Consider the following 25,180-nt stretch of genomic DNA (forward strand, 5'->3'; position numbering starts at 1 on the left):
GTATCGGCACATGCCATGGTGGTGAGGAAAAGAGAACAATCAAAGTGTCGATCATCAAGGATGGAGAAGACCTCGGAAAGGTCGGAAGTGAAGTGGTTGGCCTTACTGAGGTTGTCAGAAAGGGGGCAATCGTTATGTAGAAGGGGGTAGTGGGGAGCGGAAAGGGAACCAGTAAGGCGATGGAAGGCGGACCAGTACTTGGAGGAGTTGATAGGGAGGGTGGAGTTGAGTCATGTGCTTGTCTGGCGCCAGTCATGGCGTTTCGTTGCTGTAATAAGGTTCCCTATGTGTCGCTATATTTGCTGGTGGCGTTGGAGTGTATCCCTGTAACGAGTGCACAGGAAGGAGCGATAGAAGCGGCGGGATTCACGGAGGAGGAGGACAGCCCGTGGAGGGAGAGTGGGACGGTGTGGGTGGATGGTTTTATTAGGTACATGGGCCTCCAGGGCGTCAGTAATTCTGAAGGAAGGACGAGGCGTGGATTATGTCGTCAGGATGGCGATATGTAAGAGGGTGGCTTTCAACCTGGGTGGAGATGGAGTTCTGGTAGGCATCCCAGTTGGCATGGTGATAGTCGTGGACGACCTTGGGAGGGTCTGCAGGGTGCGGAGCCGGAGGGGGCGGTGAGCAGGCGTTATGGTGAGAAGGACAGGGATCTGATCGCTACCTGTAGGGTCAAGGACGCGACAGCGATACATGCAAGGAGGTTGGCGGAGGCAATGACAACATTGGGTGTGGTGTCACTTCTGGGTCGGGTGTGTTGGGGAAAGGGAACAAGGTCACCTTGGATTGTGGAGAGGAACTGACGCCGCCACCGAAGGGCTACAGACATTGAGGTCGGCAGCAATCACACATGGGTGGAGAAGGTGTGGTTAATGTGTGAGATGAAGTCATAAGGAAGAGGAGTAGTGGAGCTGACAGATATTGAGGAGAGGTTGTGGCTGGACGGGTATATACTTAAGTTGGCCAATCGCGACTCCACCCTGCGCAAGAGGACCAGGAGCATCAGTGTGGTGGAGGATATAGGGAGAGGTGCGGATAAAATGGTGGGGATGGAGAAAGGTTTCGTTCAAGAGGAAGGTGTCGACCTGTTGGGAGAGGGTGTGTATGAGGAGGTAATTGTTGGAGCGGAAGGAGTGAGTTTTCTGGAAGAGGTAGTGATACTTGTGCCACACCATGGCGGGAAAAAGGGGGGGGGGGGGGGAAGAGAGGGAAGGGAAGAGACTTAAACCAGGGTGTCGAGGCAGGTGAAGGTGAAGTGGGCTTGGTGGTGGGAGTAAGTGGCGAAAGTGTTCAGGTGGAAAACGGAGCGAGCGGCAAGGGAGATTTGTCGGAAGGTGTGGGGGCGCTGAAAAGGGTGAATGTTTTGGAGTACAACCGTAAGGAACCGGACGATGTCCTCGGCCGTGGGGGGTGGATGGAGGGAATTGTTGGGACGGACAGGGGGATCGACGGGACAAACTGTGACTGTAAGCTTAGGGGTGGCTGGAGGGGGTTAAGCTTTACACTTGTGGGAGTAGGTGGGATGGGGCCATTGCAGGTATTACAGGAAGGAGGAGCAGCAAGGTTGGGGCAGTTCTTCAGAAAGTGGGAGGCCTTGCAATGGGGACAGGTGGGGGGGGGGGGGGGTTTGCAGTTGAGAGTCAGGTGGTCATCGTACATCAGGCACTGCTGGCAATGGTAGGATTGGGGAGAGGATTTGAAGGATTCGACAGGGTGGCGACGGTGGTATATCAGGGCACCGTGGGTGAGGAGATGGTCAATGGATGGGGCGGACTCAGAATACCCGCATGAGGTAGGTGGGACCAGAGGCATTGTGGATACGGCGGGGGTAGTAGTGGGAGCTGTTGAGGGTGTGGAGCCTGGAGGAAGTGTGTAGAGGTGTGGGTATACAGCAGGGGAGGAGATATGGGGATGGGTAAGTGTGGGAAGGGGAGGGGAGGTGTAAGGAGGGAGGCCAGGGGCGGCACTCCAGGAAGTGACTGTGGGAGAGAGGGTGGTGTAGATGACACTGGAGGTGGGAGTACTCATTGCAGACGAACGGCGACGGACAGACGGAAGGGCAGCAGGCGGCGGCGGCGGCCGCGGAGGCGGCGGCGGCGATGGACAGCGAGCAGGCTGGAGGATGCACGGACGAACAGCTATAGCAGCAAGCGCGGGCGGGCAGACAGACAGACAGACAGACAGACAGACACAGTCTTCGAAGACGGAGATTCCACCCTGAGAGTAGCCCAGGCTTTGCAATCTGGCGCTTTTGAAGGAGGGGATCCAACCCTCTAGATGCCCTGGACTAGGTTTTCTTTTTTTCCTTTATTGTTATTTTAATACCTATACAAACAGGTAGGCTGGCAGCGGCATGCTACGCCACTCTTCAGCCATAGTGTTGACAACACAGGTTGGAGAAACACATTGAACATAGTGACGGGATAAAAAATATTGGTCACAGATACACAAAAAAAACACGGAGCCGTTCACACTCGACGATAACGACACCGAAAACACGGTGACACGGCACACAGAACACTGACGAATCCGATGGCACAAGTGAACGTAGAACCGTGACGGCGGACACTAAAAACACAAAAAGACGTCACACACGCACATGAGACACAGATGGCGATGATCTCCGGCGCGCGAAAGTCCACGTAGGTTGTGCGAGTCCGGGGACCTGCCAAGAGGGGAAGAAAGGGGAGGGGGGAGAGGGTGGGGAGAGGAGAACAAAGATGCCAATGGCTGAGGAGATGGGAGGAGAGGGAGAGGGACAGGGGAGGGGAAGCCCGGTGGAGGGGTGGGGAGAAAGGGAGGAGGGAGGGAGGGTGCCCAAAGGAACAGACAGAGAAAGAGAGAGGGAGGATCAAAGTTGATAGGAGGGGTAGGTGGAGGGGAGGAGGACATCATCAGGGAGGGGGAGCTGCCGAAAGCCACCTTGGGGGAGGGTAAGGAGGGTGGAGAGATGGAGGCCGGGTGGGACGGGAGAATACAGGTGCGGCAGCGGGCGGGGTTGGGAGAGGATGGGCGAGACAAGCGGGTGAGGAGGGTCTAGTTTGCGGGAGGTGTACAGGATCCGTATCCTTTCAAGGAAAAGGAGGAGGTGGGGGAAAGGAATGAGATCGTACAGGATCCGCGTGGGGGAGGGGAAACAGATGCGATAGGCGAGGCGGAGAGCATGGCGTTCAAGGATTTGAAGGGATTTATAAAAGGAAGGGGGGGCGAAGATCCAGGCCGGCTGGGCATAGCAGAGGGTAGGGCGGATGAGGGATTTATAGGTGTGGAGGAGGGTGGAGGGGTCCAGACCCCACGTACGGCCCGAAAGGAGCTTGAGGAGGCGGAGTCGGGAGTGTGCCTTGGCTTGGATTGTCCGGAGATGGGGGGTCCAGGAGAGGCGACGGTCGAGGGTGACTCCAAGGTACTTGAGGGTGGGAGTGAGGGCGATAGGATGGCCATAGATGGTGAGATAGAAATGAAGGAGGCTGAAGGAACGGGTGGTTTTGCCTACAGTGATCGCCTGGGTTTTGGAGGGATTGACCTTGAGCAACCACTGGTTGCACCAAGCGGTGAACCGGTCAAGATGGGATTGGAGAAGGTGTTGGGAGCGCTGCAGGGTGGGAGCAAGGGCAAGGAAGGCGGTGTCATCGGCAAACTGGAGAAGGTGGACGGGGGGTGACGGCGGCGGCATGTCCGCCATATACAAAAGGTATAGAAGGGGGGAGAGGACGGAGCCTTGGGGCACACCGGCGGAGGGAAAAAAGGTGTAGGAATCTGTGTTATGGATGGTGACGTAGGTAGGACGGCGGGAGAGAAAGGAGCCGATCAGACGGACGTAATTAATGGGAAGGGCGAAGGTTTGGAGCTTGAAGAGGAGACCGGAATGCCAGACGCGGTCATAAGTACGTTCGAGGTCCAGGGAGAGGAAGATTGCAGAGCGACGGGAATTAAGCTGTTCAGAAAGGAGATGAGGGAGGTGAAGGAGAAGGTCGTCGGAAGAGAAGGATGGCCGAAAGCCACACTGGGTGATGGGAAGGAGGTGGGGCTGGCGGAGATGCTGGTGGATGCGGCGGGTGAGGATAGATTCCAGGACCTTGCTGAAGACCGAGGTAAGGCTGATGGGATGGTAGGAAGAGACAGCGGATGGCGGTTTGCCAGGTTTAAGGAACATCAGGATACGGGAGGTTTTCCACAGGTCGGGGTAGTAACCGGTGGATAGGACTACAATGTAGAGCCTCGCCAAGGTGGAGAGGAAAGAGACAGGAGCTTCACGAAGGTGACGTTAGGTGACAGGATCGTGACCAGGAGTGGCGTTGCGTTTTGTGTGGAGTGTAGCAATGAGATCCTGTGTAAGGATAGGGGAATTGAGGTCCATGTGTGCAATGTTGTCCAAGTACTGGAAATCAGGTGTGAGGGGGGGATAGAGGTGTGAGTTCGATCGCAGACATCCGTGAAGAGGGAGTAATCGAACTGGGGATCATCGGGGATGGAAAAGATATCGGACAGGTAGGAGGCAAAGTGATTGGCCTTACTAAGGGTGCCAGGGAACGGGTGATCATCATGGAGGAGAGGATAGTAGGTGGAGGGTTTAGTTCTGGTAAGGTGACGGAACGCTGACCAATACGTGGACGAGTTGATAGGTAGGGTGGCATTCAAACGGGTGCATGTCTGTAGCCAGTCCCGGCGTTTCTTGGCCGCGAGCAAATTACGAATGTGTCACTGGAGTTGCTGGTGGCGTCGTAGTGTGTCCGGGTCACGCGTGTGGAGGAAGGCACGGTAGAGACGACGGGATTTACGGAGGAGGAGGACGGCCTGTGGGGGTAAGGTAGGATCGTGGGGGTGGATGGCGACAGTAGGGACGTGGGCCTCCACAGCCACAGACAAGGTCTGCTGGAGAAAGGAGGCGGCATGGGTTACATCGTCAGGGTGGCGGTAAGTGAAGGGGTGGCTATCAACCTGGGTGGAGAGGGTATCCCGGTAGGCATTCCAGTTGGCATGGGAATAGTCATGGATATACTTTGGGGGAGGGTCATTACGAGGGTCGGGGCGGGGGCGACAACTGTCGGAAACGGTGAGGAGGACAGGGAGATGGTCGCTACCAATAGGTTCCAGGACATCCAAGGCCAAGGATGTTAGGGGAGGAAAGGATAACATTGGGAGTGGAGTTGGATTCGGGACGGGTGTGCTGGGGGAGGGGGATGAGGTCCCCTTGAAGGGAGGAGAGGAACCGATGCCACCGCCGTAACTGGGCGGCGGAACGACTATGGATGTTGAAGTCAGCGGCGATCACGTAGGAGGAGAAGGTACGGTCAATGTGGGAGAGGAAGTCGAAGGGCATAGGGACGTTAGGGCGGACATAGATGGTGGCGCAGATGACGGTAAGGCCAGGGAAGAAGAGGCTAATGATCAGGTGTTCGGTGGGGTCGGGAAGGAGAGGTTGGAGCCGTACTGGGATCTGGTGGTGGTGACCAATGGCAACTCCGCCATGCGCAATCGGGAGGGGATTATCGGAGCGGTGAAGGAGGTAGGGCGACGTGTGGACGGTGTGGTGGGGTTGGAGGAAAGTTTCATTGAGGAGGAAGGCATCCACGTGGTGGGTGACAAGGGTGTGCAGGAAGAGGTTCTTGTTGGCGGGAAGGGAGCGGATGTTGTTGAAAAGGATACGGTGCTGTCGCGCCATGACAGGGATTTAGACAAGGGTGTCAAGACGGGAGAAGGTGAAATGGGCCTGGTTGTTGGAGTAGGTGGCATACATTTTCAAGTGGAAAATGGAACGGGCGGCGAGGGAGACCTGTTGAAGGGTGTGAGGGCGCTGGAAAGGGTGGACGTTTTGTAAGACAATGGTGAGGAACCTGATGATGTCCTCAGCAGTGGGGGGGGGACGAAGGTAATTGCCAGGAGGGGTGGGAGCGTCCAGAGGACGGACAGGAACAGTGAGTTCAGGAGTGGTCGGAGGGCTTTACACTTTTGGGAGTAGGTGGGATGGGGGAGATTGCAGGTATTGCAGCAGGGAGGGGATTTTAGGTTAGGGCACTGCCGGAGGAAGTGCGTTTGTTTACAATGCGGGCAGGTGGGGGCCTCGCGGCACTCAGCTGTTGGGTGTGCGTTATAGCGCAGACACCTCTGGCAGCGCAGGGATTGAGGAGGAGAACGGGAGGGGTCGACCTTATAGCGCTGGTGGAAGAGGAGGGCACCCTCCTTCAATAGACGGTCAATGGAGGGGGCGTCCTCGGAGAAAACCCGCATGAGGCGGGTGGGGCCGGACGAGTTGAAAATGCGGCGGACCGCCCGCACCTCCAATGTGGGATGCACCTTGAGCTCCGCTAACACCTCCTCCTCTGTGATCGTCCGACTGAGCCGAGTGATCACAGCACTGAGGGTCAGCGGGCGATGTGGGGGTTGGGGTTGGCAGGTGGGAGATGCAGAAGTAGCAGGGGTGAGGGAAGCGTTGGGGCCAAAACGGGTGATGGGGAGGCGGGAGAGGATGTCAGTATGGAGGGTAGGGCTGGGGGAGGAGGTGAGAACGGAATCCCGTCTGGGAGTGAGGAGAGAGACGGGGGCACCAGGGACGTGTTGACGGAGGAGGAGGGAGAGATTCCGGGCCTCGAGAAGGGAAGGATCCGGACGGGAGAGGAGGTATTTGTATAAAGAAGGGGGGGAGGAAGAGGAGGAAGCGGAGGGAGCAGGGGCAGGTGGGGCGACATCCATGGCATCCTGGGAGGGGGAAGGAGGATGTGGTGGGGCCTTTTTGGGAGCATAGGAGGTGGCGGTGCCACTAGGGCGTTTAACGGCGGCAGAAGGGTGGGTGGTGACATGAGGGAAGGAAGCTATAGGGAGGTGGCGGGAACGGGCAGATCCCGGCGTGGTCGCAGCAGACGGCGCCGGAGATGGTGACGGTGAAGGCGACGGCGGAGGCGGTGACGGCGAAGGCGATGGGGAGAGTTGGGCGTGGGCAGTGGCCCGACGGGCCACCACCCTAGCTGGAGCTGGAGTAACAGGCTGGGGGAGTGGGGGGAAAAGATCAGAGGGAGAGGAGCGTGAGGAAGAAGTTGGAGAGGGGGGCGACAAAGAGCGAAGGGAGAGTGAGAAGAGGAGGGATGGAAAGAGGGGTGTGTGACTGGGCACACCATGTAATGGTGGTGGTGGCGGCAGAGGGGGACGTGTAGACTATGGCTGTGGTAGTAGTGGTCGTAGTGGTGGTGGGGGCTGACATGATGACAAGGATATAGAAACGTACACAGGACCAAAAGGAAAGGGGAAGAAGAAGAAGAAGAAGAAGAAGAAGAAGAAGAAAACTGGGGACAGACGAAGACGGACGAAGACGGACGAAGACCAGAGTCCCACGCTGCTGGCGCGGAAGCTGAAACTGACGCCGACGCCGATTGGCATGAATGCCGCAGCTGCTGCTGCTGGAGGGCGGGCTGGCTGGCTGGACGGCTGCTGCAGGAGGGGTGGCCGGCTGCTACAGGCTGGACCGCTGATGCTGGTTGGGACCGTTGCTGCTGCTCGGCTGGACCGCTGATGCTGGTCGGGACCGCTGCTGCTGCTGCTCGGCTGTACCGCTGGCTGGCTGGCCTGCACCTGCAAAACTACCGCTTCGATTAGTGCTGGAATGGCACAACCGAAGGGCAGTAACCTTGTGGAATACCGCCGGAGATCTGTCTGGACTAGGTTTTTTTTTCGTTATTGTAATTTTAAAACCTGTACAACAGGCAGGCTGGCAGCAGCGTTCTATGCTGCTCTTCAGCCAGAGGATACAATATGAGAAAAAACAGAAAGATTACACATAGGATACAGAACGGTGGGCAAGAAAACAGGTGACACAGAAAGGCAAACACGTAGCCGTTCACACTTGACGATAGTCCACAATTAAAACTGGTGACACGACGCACAAACACGGAAGATGGTGATGGCACAGGTGAACGATGGAGTGCGATGGTGAACACTGAACACTAAACACGACGGCACACACGAGACACTGATGGCGATGATCTCCGGCACGCGAAAGTCCACGTAGTGTGTGCGAGTCCGGGGACCTGCCAAGAGCGGAAGAAAGGTGAGGGGGGAGAGGGTGGGGAGGGGAGAACAAAGATGCCAATGGCTGAGGAGATGGGAGGAGGGGGAGAGGGACAGAGGAGGGGAAGCCCAGGGGAGGGGTGGGGAGAAAGGGATGAGGGAGGGAGGGTGCCCAAAGGAACAGACAGAGGAAGAGGGAGGGAGGATCAAAGTTGATAGGAGGGGTAGATGGAGGGGAGGAGGACATCATCAGGGAGGGGGAGCTGCCGGAAGCCACCTTGGGAGAGGGTAAGGAGGGTGGAGACATGGAGACCGGGTGGGACGTGAGAATACAGGCGCGGCAGCGGGCGGGGTTGGGAGAGGATGGGCGAGACAAGCGGGTGAGGAGGGTCGAGTTTGCGGGAGGTCCCTGGACTAGGTTTTTTTTTTTTTTTTTTTTTTTTTTTTTTCCTTTATTGTGATTTTAATACCTGTGACAAACAGGTAGGCCGGCAGCGGACCAAGTATGCCGCTCTTCGGCCTCAGAGTATACACAGAACAGAGATGAGTGAGATATAAAAACAATCAAGACGGCGGGGTACAAACAGTAGACAAAACAGAGTTAAAACGGAGTCGGTCACGTGCGTAGCACAATGGATAAAAGCGGAGAAACACGGTGCACAAACGCAGATGGCAGATGGCCACACGTGAACCAGCGGAGCACAAACGACGAAACACAAACACACTGCAGGAGAGTCGAGGCACAAACACATGCGATGGTCTTCGGCGTAGGACGATGAAAGTAACTGATGGAAGACAGCAGAGTCGTGGCCTGCCAAGGGGAAAAGGTGTGGGGAAGAGGAGAGAGAGGGGGAGGGGAAGATGCCAGTGGAGGAGAGGGATGGAGGAGAAGGGGGAGGGTAGGGGGAGTGGAAGCCCAAGGAGAAAGGGGAGGGGAGGGAGGGAGAGAAGGGAGAGAGGGTGCCCACAGGAAAAGGAGAGGAGAGGGAAGGTAAGGCTCAAAGTTGGTAGGAGGGGTAGATGGAGGGGAGGAGGGCATCATCAGGGAGGGGGAGTTGACGGAAGCCACCGAGGGAGAGGGTGTGGAGGGTGTAAAGATGGAGAGCAGGTGGGATATAGGAATGCAGGCGCGGCAGCGGGTTGGGGTGGGAGAGGATGGGAGAGACAAGAGGGTGTGGAGGATCAAGCTTGCGGGAGGTGTAGAGGATCCGTAACCGTTCGAGGAAAAGGAGGAGGTGCGGGAAGGGAATCAGGTCATAGAGGATCCGCGTGGGGGAAGGGAGACGGATGCGATAGGCGAGGCGGAGCGCATGGCGTTCTAGGATCTGAATGGACTTGTAGAAGGTAGGAGGGGCAGAGATCCAGGCGGGATGAGCATAGCAAAGGATAGGACGGATGAGGGACTTGTAGGTGTAGAGGATGGTGGAAGGGTCCAGACCCCATGTACGGCCAGAAAGGAGCTTAAGGAGGCGGAGGCGGGAGCGTGCCTTGGCTTGGATCGTCCGGAGATGTGGGTTCCAGGAGAGGCGACGGTCGAGGGTGACACCAAGGTACTTGAGAGTAGGTGTGAGGGTGATGGGACGGCCATAAATAGTAAGATAGAAATCAAGGAGACGGAAGGAACGAGTGGTTTTGCCTACAATGATCGCCTGGGTCTTGGAAGGATTGACCTTGAGCAACCACTGGTTACACCAAGTGGTGAACCGGTCAAGATAGGATTGGAGAAGGTGCTGGGAGCGTTGCAGGGTGGGAGCGAGGGCAAGGAAGGCAGTGTCATCGGCGTACTGGAGAAGGTGTAGGGGAGGTGCAGGTGGAGGCATGTCCGCCGTGTAAAGGAGGTAGAGAAGAGGGGAAAGGACGGAACCTTGGGGCACACCGGCGGAGGGGTAGAAGGTGTAGGAATCAGTGTTGTGGATGGTGACATAGGAAGGACGGTGGGAAAGGAAGGAAGCGACCAGACGGACATAGTTGAGAGGAAGAGCAAAGGTTTGGAGCTTGAAAAGGAGACCGGAATGCCACACACGGTCATATGCGCGTTCGAGGTCGAGGGAAAGGAAGATGGCGGAACGACGGGAATTGAGTTGTTCGGAGAGGAGGTGAGTGAGGTGAAGGAGGAGGTCATCGGCTGAGAAGGACGGCCGAAAGCCACATTGGGTAGGGGGGAGGAGGCGGTGTTGGTGAAGGTGCTTGTGTAGGCGGCGGGTAAGAATGGATTCCAGGACCTTGCTGAAGACCGAGGTAAGGCTGATGGGACGGTAGGAGGAGACAGCGGAAGGCGGTTTGTCGGGCTTGAGGAACATCAGGATCCGGGAGGTTTTCCACAGGTCGGGGTAGTAGCCGGTGGACAGGACCACATTGTAGAGCCTGGCCAATGTGGAGAGGAAGGAGGCAGGAGCTTCACGGAGGTGACGGTAAGTAACACGATCGTGACCGGGAGCAGTGTTGCGTTTAGGGCGAAGTGTAGCAATGATATCTTGAGTGGTGATTGGGGTATTTAGTTCTGTGTGTGTGATGTTGTCCAAGTACTGGAAGCCAGGAGCAAGCGGGGGGACAGAGGTATCAGTTCGATCACGGACATCAGGAAAGAGGGAATAATCGAACTGGGGATCGTCAGGGATGGTAAGGATATCGGAGAGGTAGGAGGCGACTGGACTAGGCCAGAGCGGGTCCCTATATACGAAACTGGAGGGAGCGGCTATTGGCCGCTTTCTGCACGTGGTGTAGCGGTGGCGCCCTCGCTGCGCGGAATAGCCGCCGCGGACGCGGAGCCCTCTACGGACTGGCCACGTCCATTTGTTCTGGCGCGTGTTCGACTTCCGCGCCGGGAGGCACTAGAAATGGTTCGCACGCTGATACTTGTTGATGGCCCAGCATTGAAATCTGTAGCAATTTGCGGAAGGGTTGCAGTTCTGTCACGTTGAAGGAATCTCTTCAGTCGTAATTGGCCCCGTTCTTGCGGGATATTTTTCCGGCGGCAGCGAAGTCGGAGATTTGATGTTGTAGCGGATCCCTGATATTCACGGTATACTCGTGAAACGGTCGTACGGAAAAGTTTCCACTTCATCGCTGCCTAGGAGGTGCTGTGTCCCATCGCTTATGCGCCGACTATAACACAACGATTAAATTCTTTATAACCTGCCATTGTAGGCGCTGCCGACCGCAGCGCCGTATTCTGCCTGTTTACACACCTCTGTATTTGAATACACATGCCTATACCAGTTTATTTGCCAATCGAGTGTATCTTTTGGAATGTGACTTGTGCGAACAGCTATTGCAAATGTAAGTGTATGTAAAAGCAAGGAAAACAAAATAATACTGTGTTTCTGATCGATGTGGTGATGTTTTGTAATTGTATTTGGTTTTCATATGAGAGCACTGTCTAGTCCTTTTACTAATAAGTTAAAATATTCTTTCCAGATTGATTACAACCAGCGACGTGTGGATATCATCTTATATACTTCGAAGGTTTATCGCTCTAACAACTGAGCTACTGAAAAGTATACGTGAAGTGGGTAAAACAACAATTTTCATTGAGAGTTTAATTGCTTTGAATGACGCTATCCTTCCTCGTAACAGTGGGAAATCATGTTCTGGAGGTAAAGCAATGTTACCTTCAGAGTGTGAGACTTTTTAATTAAGTTAGGCTAACTTGTGCGTCGACGTGGTGCCTTTTTGCCGGTACAGTGACACTACATTTTACGCATCTTCTCGTTCTCTGGAACACTAAAAAACAACTTTTCAGGTGTTTTTACAGATGTATTGGTACAGTTTAGCACTACACACCATTTGTAACCCATTTTCTGAAACGCAAATTCCAAAACAAGACGTCACAGGCAACACATGACTCAAATAGAGCGTTATAGCGGAATTTGAAAATACTCGAGTTTCGTTTCCGTTTTTATAAAGGAATATTCAAATTAAAGAGGAACAAAAACAGGAATCACATAATTAATCATTTGAGACGATTTCCAGAAAACAGTGTTGGGAGCAGTGTGGGACTCAAAAACTTGGACATATGGAGGTTTGGATCGATCCTGGAGATGTACTCTAACAGCCGAAGTAGTTACGGCTACAGTTCGCCATAAACGGGAAATCCGCTTTTGAGTCCTGGTCCGGCTCAGCTTATTGCAGATTAAAAAACAACCCTTTGTATTACAATTATTTATATTTCCTGACAAAAAATTGCTGAACAATTGTCCAATTCTGCCCCTTTTTATGGCCACACGATCTAATGTAAATAAAGCGAAATGACTGACGTCATCTACGTACCAAACACTAGAAGACACTAAAGATGAGTAGGAAGCCAATAAAGTAATGTATGAGTACAATATTAGTGATGTGCTGCATGATACAGTCACGTTGTGAGTGTGTAACGATGCAATACGAAATAAAACGATTACGTAAGGTCGATTGTAGGGAATGCGAATTGTCGATTTGGGTTTATTTGGAAATTTGTGTTAAGATGCTATTAGACCAAGCTGCTGAGGTCATCAGTCCCTGAGCTTACACACTTCTTAACCCAATTTAAACTAACTTACGCTACGGACAACACACAAACCTATGCCCGAGGGAGGACTCTAACCTCTGTCGGGGGCAGTCGAGCGAACCGTGACAAGGCGCCCAAGACCACCCGGCTACTCCGCGCGGCTTGGGTTTATTGGGAGAATTCTTGGGAAATGTAGGTCGTCTATCGAGGACACCGCGTACAGAACTGCGCGACCCATTCTTGAGTAGTAGCCGAGTGTTTGGAATCCCCACAATTTCAAATTAAAGAAAGACATCGAAGCAATACAGAGATGTGCTGCTAGTTTTGTTACCGGTCCGTTCGATCAGCACTCGAGTATTTCGGACGTATTCCGTAAACTCAAACGGCAATTCTTGAAGGGAAGAAGTAGTTCTTTTCGCGAAAAACTATTCAAAACTTCGTTGAAAAGTCGGCACCTATGTATGCATGTGATTGCTGATTTTTTCAACAACTATACCTGCAGTTGCTGAAGATGGATTATATATATATATATATATATATATATATATATATATATATATATATATATATATATATATATATATACAGTCGTTTCTCCCTCGCTCCGTTTGCGATGGAAAAGGAAAGGTAATGGCTAGCAGACACACAAGGTACCTTCCAGCATTGTGGTTTCCAGGCTACGTATGTAGATATAGACGCAGAAACCTCTGCAGTCGTCTTTAAACGTCGTGGTGTTGAAATCTCTGTACGACCACTGTGATTTATGTTTTCCAAGGTTGCCATTCACGATTTTAACGAATGATGGAACTGGTTGTTTTTTCGAATTCCTCACAACCGATCTCATCTCATGGAGGAGGGTTCCACCTTCAATGATTTCGACAATGTCTGAAAATTAAAGTAGGACCTTTCTTCTCACTGACGAAGAGATTGCACATATAGAAATAGTATTTGACAAATGCTAACATTCAAGAACAGTTACATTGCACAATGTTTTAAAAATTAAGGGCTGTATTTTCTCTTCGAGTAGATCTTAGTTTCATGACTAGGTCCCTTGTCAAATATAATTGCCATTACATTACTCTTTGTAAAAGGGAACTATAAAGTTTAAGGATATCTCTAATCCTTCATTAGATAAGTATCTAATTAGATTTAATGTTTAAATTTGTGGCTTTTATTGTAATGATTCAATCAGATTAACACACTCCGTTTACTCTTTATCTGGTTTAATTGTTGTTGTTGTTGTCTTCAGTCCAAAGACTGGCTTGATGCAGCTTTCCACGCTACTCTATCCTGTAGAATCCTCTTCATCTCCGACCAATTACTGCAACCTATATCCTTCTGAATCTGCTTACTATATTCATCTCTTGGCCTCCCTCTACTGATTTTAGCCCCGACGCTTCTCTACAGTACTAAATTGGTGATCCAGTGATGCCTCAGAATGTGTCCTACCAACCAATCCCTTCTTCGAGTCAATTTGTGTCACAAATTTCTCTTCTCCCCAATTCTGTTCAGTACATCCTCATTAGTTACGTGATCTCCCCGTCTAATCTTGAGAATTATTCTGTAGCACCAGATTTCAAAGGCTTCTATACTCTTCTTATCTAAACTGTTTATCGTCCACGATTCACTTCCACACATGGCTACACTCCATAGAAATACTTTCAGAAACGACTTCCTGACACTTAAATCTGTTCTCGATGTTAACAAATTACTCTTCTTCAAAACGGTTTCCTTGTCATCGCCAATCTACACTTTATATCCTATCTACTTTGACCATCGTCAATTATTTTACTGCACAAATAGCAAAACTCATCGACTAGTTTAAGTGTCTCATTTCCTAATCTAATTCCCTCAGCATCACCTGATTTAAACCGTCTACATTCCATTATCCTCGTTTTGCTTTTGTTGATATTCATCTTATACCCTGTTTTAAAGACACTGTCCATTTCGTTCAACTACTCTTCCAAGTCGTTTGATGTCTCTGACAGATTTACAATGTCATTGGCGAACTTCAGTTTTTATTTCTTCTCTATGGATTTTAATTCCTTCTCTGAATTTTGCTTTTGTTTCCTTTGCTGCTTGCTCAATATACAGATTGAATAACGCCGGAGATAGGCTACAACTATGTCTCACATTCCCTTCTCAACCACTGCTTCCTTTTCGTGCCCTTCTACTCTTATAACTGCCACCTAGTTTCTGTAAAATTGTAAATAACCTTTCGCTCCCTGTATTTTACCCCTGTCAGCTTTAGAATTTGAAAGAGCATTCCGGTCAACACTGTCGAAAGCTTTCCCTAAGTTTACAAATGCTATAATCGTAGATTTTCCTTTCGTCAACCTATCGTTGATGAGAAGTTGTGGGGTCAGAATTGGCTCACGTGTTCCTAAATTTCTCCTGAATCCAAACTGATCTTCCTCGAGGTCAGCTTCTACCAGTTCTTCCATTCGTCTGTAAAGAATTCGCATTTTGCTACCGTGACTTATTAAACTGATAGTTCGGTAATTTTCTCATCTGTCAGCACCTGCTTTCTTTGGAATTGTAATTTTTGCATTGTTTTTTAAGTCTGAGGGTATTTCGCCTGTCTTATATATCTTGCTCACCAGATGATAGAGTTTTGTCGTGGCTGGCTCTCCCAAGGCTGTCAGTAGCTCTAAGGGAATGTTGTCTACTCCCGGGGCCTTGTTTCGACATAGGTCTTTCAGTGCTATGTCAGATTCTTCATGCAGTAGCATATCCCCCTTCTCATCGTCATGTACGTCCTCTTCCATTTCCATAATACTGCCCTCAAGTACATGTCCTTTGTTTAAACCCTTTATGTACTGTGAGACCTTAACTTTTCCCTGTGAATTGAATGTTCAAGTAATTTACGGGTTTGCTGCCGGGTGACGTCGTCGACCACCGCCGATATTTCGGCAGGAGCACACCCTGCCATTCTCAAGGCACAGCTGCAAGGAGGAAGCAATGTGCAAGGGAATTTAATACCTTGGCTCACAGTAGAGAAACAAGGAAGATACCACACACAGAACAAGTAACCGCAAAGTCTACACATAACCAAAGATAACCAACATCAGAAATATCGATAGTGACTATTAATCAACAGGTGAAGTAGCCCTAATTCTCTCCCTCTGGTTTTTGATAAGAGACAGAACCGGATTCCAAGTAGTATTTAGACAGAATCCACCACCTCTGTTTATAAGGTTGCTTGATAGTTTGGTTTCAACAGCTTCCTTAATGACACTATCCCAATAGCTGGACGTGCAAGCCAGAATCTCGGTGTTGTTGTATTCCATAGGATGACCGGTGTCAAGGCAATGTTCTACAATAGCGGATTTGCTCGGCTGTTGTAAGCGTGTGTGACGCTTATGTTCAATACACTGGTCTTCCACACACCTGATTGTCTGACCAAGATATGACATGCCACAACTGCAAGGAATACGATAGACACCAGCCTTGTGCAAATCAAGATTATCTTTTACGGACGCCAACAGGGCCTTAATATTAGAAGGTGGTCGAAAAACACGTTTCACATCATATTTCCGCAAAATACGGCCAATCCTGTTGGAAATGTTCAAATGTTCAAATGTGTGTGAAATCTTATGGGACTTAACTGCTAAGGTCATCAGTCCCTAAGATTACACACTACTTAACTTAAATTATCCCAAGGACAAACACACACAACCATACCCGAGGGAGGACTCGAACCTCCGCCGGGACCAGCCGCAGAGTCCATGACTGTAGCGCCCTAGACCGCTCGGCTGTTGGCAATGCTTCCTGCGTAAGGCAAAAGGTCAGTAGACTTAGGTGCCACTTCGTCAGTCACCCGTTGCACAGAATGCTGATAGCGCAACGCACGTTTGATCTCAGTTCATACCGATCCTCCACCCCAAGGCCGACGCCATGCACATTGATGTTGCAGCACCTTTCTGTTGCGGGCAAGCACACTCTGCTTAACACGTACAACTGCACCTGGGCAGAGGGCACATTTCCTGGACGCTGGCGTGAAGCCACCATCATACCCATACCTAAGCCCGGTAAGGACAAAAACCTTCCTTCTAGCTACCACCCCATGTCTCTCACCAGCTACATTTGCAAGGTGATGGAACGTGATTCGTGCCCGGCTGGTGTGGTGGCTCGAGTCTCGACATTTACTAACGAATTCACAGTGTGGATTTCGAGCACGGCTTTCTGCCGTTGAACATCTCGTTACTTTATCCACCCATATTATGGATGGTTTTCTGCGAAAATTCCAGATTGTGCCCTCGTTTTTCGATTTAGATAAGGCCTAGGACACCTGCTGGAGAACTGTATCCTTCATACTCTTTACACGTGAGGTTTCAGCGTGCACCTGCCCTGTTTTCTTTGGGCGACCAAGTTTTCAAGGTGCATGTGGGTTCTGCCTTGTCGGACACCTTTATCCAGGAAAATCGCGTGTCTCAGGGTTCCGTCCTGAGTGTCATCCTCTTTGCTATCGCCATTAACGCTAGGAGGACCTGTCTCCCGCCGGTCATCTCCGGCTCTCTTTTTGTAGACGATTTTTCCATCCATTGCAGTTCTCCACGAACCTGTCTCACTTAGCGGTGTCTTCAGCGCTGTGTTGGTCATCTTTACACCTGGAGCATCGACAGTGGCTTTCACGTTTCCCCTGACAAAACCGCCTGTAGGGATTTCTGGCTGCGCATATCGTTTCTCCCACCGTCTGTACATCTTGGGCCTGTTGTCCTTCCGTTCGTTGAAACTAAGAAATTTCTGGGCCTCGTGCTCGATAGAAAACTCTCTTGGTCCTCCCATGAGTCTTACCTGGCCGGTGGTCTCGCGGTTCTAGGCGCTCAGTCCGGAGCCGCGCGACTGCTACGGTCGCAGTTTCAAATCCTGACTCGGGCATGGATGTGTGTGATCTCCTTAGGTTAGTTAGGTTTAAGTAGTTCTAAGTTCTCGCGGACTGATGACCACAGATGTTAAGTCCCATAGTGCTCAGAGCCATTTGAACCATTTATTTCTTACCTGGCAGCCTGCTGTACGCGGTCCCTCAGTCTCCTACGTGTCCTCAATGGTACTTCCTGGGGTGCCGATCGAACCTCTCTCCTACGTTTGTATTGGTCCCTTGCCCGTTAGAAACTCGAATGGGCACGCCATCCCTCTTACGCCGTCTCAACACTATCCACCATCGTGACATCCGTTTGGCTACGGGCGCCTTTTACACCAGCCTAGCTGAGAGTCTGTACGCTGAAGCTACTGAACTACCACTGTCCTACCGTCGTGACTTCCTCCTCAGCAGGTATGCATGCCGTTTGTCTGCCATGAGGGGCCACCCCTCCTATGCCTCCTTCTTTGATGATTCCCTTGATCGTCAGTATGGGGCTCGTCCCTCTTCTCTGTTACCTCCTGGAGTCCACTTTAGCCACTTACTACGGTGGCTTAACTTCACACTCTGTGCAACGTTCCCGGTGGGTGTGAACCCTTCCCCACCTTGGCTTTCTGAAGTGGCCCATGTTAACCTTGGCCTTGATTCGCTTCCTAAGGACACTACTCCAACCCCGATTTATCCTCTCCAGTTTCACGACCTTCACGTGGAACTTCGCGATAGTACCTTTGTCTACACTGATGGCTCTCGGACTGACAATGGGGTCTGGTGTGCCTTCGTCATGGCACCCGTGTCTTTCGATATCGGCTTCCGGCACACTATTCAGTATTTACAGCTGAGCTCTTCGCCCTGTCTCAGGCCACGGAGTACATCGGCGACACAGCCTTTCCAATTGTGTCATCTGCTCAGACTCCCTCAGTGCCCTCCAAAGTCTATGTGCGCTGTACACTGCTCATCCCTTAGTGCAACGGGTGCAGGAAAACTGTCACTTGCTCTCTCTTCGTGGAACCATTGTCTTATTTCTGTGGGTCCCTGGTCATGTCGGTCTGCCAGGAAACGAGGCTGCTGACGTTGCTGTCAAGGCTGCAGTCCTCGTACCTCATCCCTCGAGTCCCTGTATTCCCTCCGATGATCTCTGCGTTACCATCTGTCAGGATGTGGTGTCCCTTTGGCATCGCCAATGGTCTTCCCTTCACGGGAATGAGCTTCGGCTCATTAAGCCTCTCCCAGCGCCTTGGACGACCTCCTCTCGGCCCTCCTGCGGGGAGGAAATTATTTTAACTCGGCTGCGTATTGGGCACTGCCTTTTTAGTCATCATCATTTGTTAAGTGCCGCTACCGCACTACTTTGTACACATTGAACTCAAATTTGAACTGTGCAGCACTTGTCCCTTTTTTAACAATTTACGTTCCATCTTGGGTATCCGTCTGAATTATCAGCCGTTTTAGCGAATGACACGCGGGCTGTTGACAGCGTTTTACTTTTTATCCACCGAGCAATATGGCGAAGGCCATTTAATTTTTAGTTTTGGACCTCCATTTCTGCATGGTGCTTTTTTAGCCCTTTTTTCACGTGCCGTCTCCTATTCTGTCCATTGGGACTGGCGTATAGTCGTTTAACTCCTCTCTGTGTTCGTGTTCTATAGTTTTGACTTGGGCGCGTGTGTCCCCAGTGCGCCCTAAAGCAAAACAAAACACAACAATCTTCCGCCTTTGAAATGCATGCCTGAAGTACAAAGTGTTGATCCACAATAATGCCATAGATGTCGCAAGTAATGTAGCTCACTGACAATTTCATCGGCTTTATGAACACACTGAGTTCAAGTAGCAGAACTCAGAATAGTATTTGTTGTTGATTATCTGAAGATCATAAAAAATACATCCCTTGTAAACTGTATGCACATCCAAAAAAACGTCGTCACATATATACAATGATGAGACAAAACATTATGGAGAACTGCTTAACAGTTTGTTTGCCCGTCTTTAGGACGAAATACATCAGTGGTTCTGCGTATCAGGGATCCCACAGTTGGTTGGTAGGTTTGTGAAGGTATGTAGCATTATATATCTACACTCAGGTCGTATAATTCACGCTGATTTTCGTGCGCGGTAATGGCGCCCTTTAGCGACCCAGATGGATTCCATAGGATTTACATCAGGCGTATTTGGTAGCCGAGGCATCAACGTGAGTTCTCTATAACGCTCCTCAAATCACCGTACCACGGTTCTGGCTCAGATACACGGACAGTTACACTGCTGAAAGATGAAATCGCCGTCGGGAAAACGATGAAGGGATGCAGGTGGTTCGCAGCTATCTGTGTGTCTTCGATTACTATCACAAATCCCAAGCAAGCGCAGGAGAATGTCTCCCATAGCAGAACACTGCGCACACCAGCCTGCGTACGTTGCGCACAGCACGTTTTGACGGCGTTTGTGGAGACGACCATCGACCTTGTGCAGCAAAAATGTTTGAAGAGCCGAAATGTTTCCATTGATCTACGGTCTAATCCCGATGGTCCCGTGCCCACTGCAATCGTAACTGACGATGTAGTTCGGTAAACATATGAACACGTAGGTGTTGGTCTGCTGAGAATCTCCGTGCTCAGCAGTGTACGATGAACGGTGTGCTCCGAAACGCTAGTACATGCTCAAGCATTACGGTCTTTAGGCAGAGATGCCACAGATCACTATCTGTCCTACTTTACAGAGCAAACAAACCTCCGAACCCCAACCATTTAGCGCCTACTGGTAGTTCCACTGTCTACCTCTTTCCGTAGATGCTCACGACAGTAGCACGTGAACAATCGACTAGCTTCGCCGTTTCCGAGATACTCGTTGACAGACTCAGCGTAATAATAATCTTCTCTTTATCAAATCCGCTGATCACAATGTATTTTCCCATTTGCAGCCGATATCTTCGATAGTGTGATCCATCGTCCGCATCTGTTCTGCTTAAGTGCTTCTTTATCGCTTCATGTGTCCGCAGCGCCGCCAGGAGGCATCCAACGCGGTGGGCAGTCGTCATATGTTTTAGCTGATCAGTGTATGTATATTGATGGAAAAAATTGAAACGCCAAGTAGGAGTTGTGGAACATAAGCGAAAGCTGGTAGGCATTTTGCTACATCTGAACGATGATGTCCGTTCACTAAGAGGATGCAAATCAGATTTGGTTTAAAAACACGCTGTAACCGTCGTGAGCGTTAGTTACCTTGTAAGTAGGCTGTTTAGGTTTTTATATTGGTAACGCCACGTAGCGCTCTGTATGAAAATCATTGGCTGTGCTGTGTGCAGTCTGTGGCTGGTTTGCATTGTTGGAATAGTCGCTATTGTAGTGTTGGGCAGTTGGATGTTAACAGCGCGTAGCGTTGCGCAGTTGGAGGTGAGCCGCCAGCAGTGGTGGATGTGGGGAGAGAAATGGCGGAGTTTTGAGAGCGGATGATCTGGACTTGTGTCCATCAGAGACAGTAAATTTGTAAGACTGGATGTCATGAACTGATATATATATATATATGATGTCTTTTGAACACTGTTAAGGTAAAGACATTGTTTGTTCTCTATCAAAATCTTTTATTTGTTAAGTATGCCTATCAGTAGTTAGTGCCTTCAGTAGTTTGAATCTTTTATTTAGCTGGCAGTAGTGGCGCTCGCTGTATTGCAGTAGTTCTAATAACGAAGATTTTTGTGAGGTAAGTGATTCATGAAAGGTATAGGTTATTGTTAGTCAGGGCCATTCTTTTGTAGGGATTATTGAAAGTCAGACTGCGTTGCGCTAAAAATATTGTGTGTCATTTTATTGATGATCAGAATAAGTAAGGAAAGAAATGTCTGAGCACCTTCTGTTTTGCTGAGCTGTTTGAAAATCAAATAATGTAAGAGGTTTATCAGCACAATCATTCATAAATAACGGTCAGCTATGTTCCGCTGTTGTAATCCAGCATGCCCTGGGTACCTGTACAACACAACGAATGCACATTCCATTCAACATTTTGGAGCATTCATCGGTTATTAATGTACCAACATCGCTTACTCGCATTGCAGGCGCGTGATATGGCAAGGAAGGTGTACAGCTGTGGAGACGCATGCGAAATCATTCTAGCGACGGTAAGGGCGGAAACGGGAAAATCCACTGACAATAGCGACTTTCACGAAGGGCAGACTGTTATAGCTCGGCGCCTGGGAAAATCGTCTCGAAAATGGCAAAGATGGCCTGCTATGTGTGTGCTACTGTCGCGAGCAGCAACCATAGAAAGTGGCTGAAGAACGGTGAAACCACACGGAGGCGACAAAGTGTTGAACGCCCACGCCGCATTACAGAACGTAGACTCCGAATAAAATGCTATAGGCGGCGACTTTTGGCAGATCTGCTGGAGCGAGCACAACTGTTTTGAAGTACACTGTTTACCGCACATTGTTCGCAGAGGCTCCTGAACGTGTCCTCGTGTTGACCCAACGACGTCCTCAATCACTACTCCTTATAGCTTCCACAACGAAAATCTCTCTCGAAATCTGACAGGAACTTCAAAAGGACTCTCGTCGTATGTGAAGTACACCAGCGGAAAGACACGATCAACTGCTTCACTGCGCTATAATAATGGCGATGTCACGGATGAAGTGCCATTAAAGCAGAGTTACTAAATACAGTTTTCCAAAATTCCTTCACCACTGACGACGAAGGAAATATTTCAGAATTTGAATCTGGTACAGATTCCAACATGAGAATCTTAGAAGAACTAGGTATCCTCGGTGTATCGAAGCAGCTTAAATCACTTAATAATGGCAAAGCCTCCGATCCAGATTTTGTACCAGTCAGGTTCCTTTCACAGTATGTTGATACAATAGCTCAATAATTAGCAATCACATACAACCGTTCGCTCGTAGATAGATCCTTACCCAAAGACTGGAAAGTTGCACAATTCGTACCAATACCCAAGAAAGAAAACAGGAGTAATCCACCGAATTACAGACCGAAATCGTTAACGTCGTTTTGTAGTAAGATTTTGGAATACACAATGCGTTCTAACATTGAGTTACCTGGAAGAAGGAAGGGACATTGGATTTAACGTCCCGTCGACATGGAGGTTATTAGAGACGGAACCAAAGTTTGGATTATGCCAAGATACCCCGAAGCGATTTAAGGAAATCACGGAAAACCTAAATCTGGATTATCGGACGGGGTTTGAACCGTCGTCCTACAGAATGCGAGTCCAGTGTGCTAATCACTGTCCCACCTCGCTCGGTAGTTACCTGGAAGAAAACGATTTATTGACAAACGCACAACACGGATTCAGAAAATATCGTTCTTGGGTAACTCAAATAGCTCTTTATTCTCACGAAGTAATGTATGCTATCGAAAGGGGATGTCAAACTGCTTCGTAATTTTTAGATTTCTAGAAGGCTTTTGACACCGTTTCTCACAAGTGACCTTTAGTCAAATTAAGTGCCTGAGGGGTATCGCATCAATTATGCGACTGGATCAGTGATTTCCTGTCAGAAGGGTCAATGTACGTAGTATTGGGCCAAAATTCAACGAGTAAAACAGAGCTGATATACGGCTTTCCCCAAAGGGACTGTTACCGGCCCTCTTTTGTTCCTGATCTAAGTAAAATATTTAACAGACAATCTGAGCAGCCTTCTTAGATTGTTTGCAGATGATGGTGTCATTTGCCGTCTTATAAACTCAAAATATTATAAAAACAAATTGTCAAATGATTTAGGCACAGTATCTGTATGGTGCGAAAAGTGGCTACTTGCTCTAAATGATGAAACGTGTGAAGTCATCCACATGAGCACTAAAAGGAATCCACCATATTTCAGTTACTGGAAAGCGAAAAAAAGACTACGATTTGTTGACAGAAAATGCTACAGGTCTACTAAAGAGACCGCTTACGTTATACTTGTCCGCCCTCTTCTGGAGTACTGCTGTGTGATGTGCGATCCGCATCAGACAGTATTGACAGAGGACTTCGAAAAAGTCCAATTAAGGGCATCTCGTTTTGTATTATCACGAAATGGGCGAGAGAGTGCCACCTATATGACACGCGAACTGGAGTGGCAACCATTGAAACAGAGACGTTTTTCGTAGGAGCAGAACCTTCTCTTGAAATTTCAGTCACCAGTTTTCTGCTCAGAGTGTGAAAATATTTCATTGGCGCCCGCCTGCATAGGAAGGAATGATCGTCATAACAAAATAAGAGAAATCAGAGCTCGGACGGAAAGATTTAAGTGTTCGTTTTTTCGCGTGCGCTGTTAGAGGGGAACGGTAGAGAAATAGCTTGAAGGTCGGTCGATGAACCCTCTGCCAGGCACTTAATTGCGAATTGCAGAGTAATCACGAAGTCGTAGATGTACTACTGCAGTGGGTACTAGATCATAGAAACTGAACCGTGGGTCAGTGGAAATGTGTTGTATGCTTGGATGAATCACAAATTTGTGACACCAGGTCGATGGTCACGTTCCTATGCGCCATCATTCAAATGTACGGCTGTTCGAAACATGCACCAAGCCACTGTCACAGGCTAGCGGGGACAGTATTAAGCTGTGGGGGACATTCACCAGCACTTTCTTGGGACCTGTGGTAGTAATCGAAGGCACTTTGACAGGTGTGGATTACGCAAACTTTACTGCGGAGTACCTACATCGTTTTACGCTTGATAGCTTCCCTGAGATGGGTGAGATTTCATTTATATGTTCATCTTGGAATTTCTTGCACTTCAGGTGTTGTTCTATAATGTTTATAGTTTCTTCTGTAGGTATGTTTGTGTACATGGATGATATGTCAAAAGATACCAGTTTTGCAGTTGGGGGGATGTTGACATTCGTAATTTTCTCTATTATGTCTCCTGTGTTGTTGAGGTGGTGTATGTGTGTATGTGTGCGGTGTATGTGTATGTCTTATATAGGAATGTGTGCATGTATCTCCCTAGAAAGTAAGATGGGGCTTTGGGCCTGACTGGGATGAGGGGTTTGTGGACCTTTGGAAAGCTTCTTAAGAGTGGAAGATGTACATATAAATGAAATCTCATCCACCCGACTGGTACCGATATGTGGATGTCATAACCTGTCGTGTAGATGAAACACATAACAGGATAGAAGAGCTACACAGTAACATCAACACAGTACACCCACAAATCCACTTGACAATGGAAATAGAAAACAACAAGAAACTAAATTTCTTGGATCTTACAATCACAAGAACAACCACCAAAATGAATTCCCATCTACAGAAAACCCACATCCACAAGTACTGTTATCCACAGCTCATCCAGCCACCCGACAGTACATAAATATGCGTTTCACACACATGCTTCACAGGATAAACAGAACACTTCTTAAACCAGAAAAATACACACAAGAACTAAATATAATCAAACAAATTTCTGTTGAAAACGACTACAAAACAGACATCATAAACAAACTGAACAACAAGGTAAAACAGAAACATACAGTACACACGGACAACACAGCAAACCACATCACTTCAGAAAAGAGAGAGAGATGGTACACACTAACATACAATAACAAAATATTACATAGAATAGGAAAAATCTTGAAAAAGCAAGGGATCCCAGTAACGTTCAGGAGAAACAATGCAGTTCAGAAAAGACTAAGACGAGTCAGAGAAACCTCAGACAAATTCAGTAACCCTGGAATATATCAACTCGCTTGCAACTCCTGTCAGACCCACTACATAGGACAAACCAGGAACGTACCTACAGCTTTTGCATGGGGGGAGGGGGGGGGTGGAGATCCAACACTATCATTTAGGAAGGGAAACCTGTCCTCGCCCACCACATAAAAAGGTTTTGCTGTTAACGCCAATAGAGTCAATCAA

This window comes from Schistocerca gregaria, chromosome X, assembly GCF_023897955.1.
Source record: "Schistocerca gregaria isolate iqSchGreg1 chromosome X, iqSchGreg1.2, whole genome shotgun sequence".
Lineage (NCBI taxonomy): Eukaryota > Metazoa > Arthropoda > Insecta > Orthoptera > Acrididae > Schistocerca > Schistocerca gregaria.